Source organism: Crocodylus siamensis, chromosome 1 (assembly GCF_052110815.1).
Source record: "Crocodylus siamensis isolate JL-2025a chromosome 1, ASM5211081v1, whole genome shotgun sequence".
Taxonomy (NCBI): Eukaryota; Metazoa; Chordata; order Crocodylia; family Crocodylidae; genus Crocodylus; species Crocodylus siamensis.
Genome location: NC_143395.1, coordinates 417843195 through 417845370, shown reverse-complemented (window position 1 = coordinate 417845370; position 2176 = coordinate 417843195).

The following is a 2176-nucleotide window of genomic DNA, read 5'->3' as shown; positions in this document are numbered from 1 at the left end:
TGAGCGCTTGGTGAACCACAAAGCATGTTCTGGTCTGCCTTCCCTTTGTCTAATGCTTCCTTGTGTGCGAGCTGTCCTGAAATTCAGCCTGCTGCTTCCAGGAAACTGATGAGTAAAGTTATCTCCTTTCACGAAACCCTATCCACCAGCATCCTGGGTAAATGTGCAAAGGGTGAGTAGTGAGGACCTCTGAAGTCTCCAAATGAGCCAGGAGGAGGATTTTTGTGCTGAAGGCTCTGCGAGTCCCCAAATTAACATTTCAGGGCAACTGCAGAGGTCTGAGAATCTGTGATGACCACAAAAGCACCTGGTCTGTGCTCAAGTGTTCCCTGAAAAACTTAGTGTGAATTCTTTCTTGTGGAAAGCTTGTGCATCATCTTGGTCTCTGCATACAGCTAACCCTACGGAAGATGACCTGCCGGTTTATTTTAAGGACTTCCCTTTATTGATAGCTATTTCCTAGCTTAATAGTAGAAGTTGCCAAAAAAATATTTCAAACACATGAGACTGGCTTTCTCCATTTATTTTCAGCAGTATAATTTTATGTTAAGCGTACTCTGGTATAGTCTCTGCAGGACTCGGATCATGTCTTCTAAATCTCTTTCTAAAACGTTGTTTCCCTCCCGCCCACAATTCCCCTTTGCCTTCCAGAGCTGTCCAAATTGGGGATATTGTGACTGTTGGGGAATGTCGAACCTATCAGCCAGATTACTGATTCAACATCTGCAAAGTCATAAGGGCAGCTGGCACCAAGAAGCTGCTCCAGAAGTTTTAAAGGCAGCAAATGGAGAATGTTCAGAATGAATAAAGCTTTTCTTAAACCTAGGGATTTCATTACCAAAAAACCAAAACCCACCAGGTTGGGGATGCCAAAAAGTATGAGATAATTTGACTGGGGACCGGGATACCTCCCCCACTGGAATTGCAGATGGACCCAGGGGAGGCACCGCCAGGCCTAGGGTCAGGGAGGACCTAGTTAGGGAACTTTTGGAGGGGCTGTGTGTGTTTAAATCACAGTCAGATGGCTACTGCTGGAGCCCTGGGAGTTCCCTAGGATCCCATGTAAGGCTGCTCTGGCCATCCCAGGTGCTGGCCCCAGCCTCCCCTACCCCACCCAGAGCAACTTGCTGCATGTCAAAAATATGTGCTGCTGCTCATCCCTGGGGACTGCATGCTCATGGGGATGTGCCCACTTGGAGTTAAAAATAAAATAGAACAAAAGGAAAGTGCTGCCACGTCTTTCCTGCGTCCCCACGCCCCATTTCAGTACAGTCTACTTTACTCCCTGCCCCTAGGAGAGCATCTGCCTTGCTCCACTCGACCTCTCTTCGCACCTATCCCTTTAAACTGGTCTTCCCATGTTTCCTTGCATGTCTCCCTGGCCTCCCGGTATCCCAAGAATAAAAATGACAGGACCCCACTCTCCCTGGAGCAAAGTGCCCCTCTGTTGTGCCTGCCACAGGGCAGGCTGCAGCCCCTATAACACCTGCAGGCTGGACAGACCCTTCCCAGCTCTGGTGGCCATGCAGGGCCTGTGCCCCTTCCCTGCTGTGGGCTTGGCTTGTCCTCGTGGAGTATAGGCCTCTTTCAGGGAAAAAGGGGGATGGGGGGTGATGAGGTAGCAGTGCTCCAGACTAATGGATGGTAAAAGGCAGATGCCAAAGCTTTTCCTGTCCTCGTTGCAGGGACAAGATAGTTAGGATGGGAGCAAAAATCTGAAATTGCAAAAACTTGGAAACACCACAAGAAAAGGACATTCACAGCATGCAGTTTTCAAACGGCAAGGGTAGCCTCTTGCCATTGCGTCTGAGCCCAAGAGTAGAAAAATCAGCTCTGAAAGCAAAGAGGGGTTTTTGATACATTTTTCTGGACTAACTACCAGGGGGAGAGAAGTTTGACCAGCTCTCGTGCACACAGCGCCCTTCTTCCTGGCTTTCGGGTTGGGATTATAGATGGAAATCCCTGTTGGGCTGCCATCCACCATGCCTGTGTATGGGGAACTCTCCTGGATGTTTCTGACCAGGGTCTTGCCCGGCCCAAAGTGCAGTATGTGTGGGCCAGGCTGCCAACTGGCAGCCCCCCCAGTCAGTGTTCGCCACAGTGAAATACTCCAGTGTCTTCTCAGAGTAAATGAGGCATTTAGTAGCAACAACTGGGATGCAGGGAAATAACAATG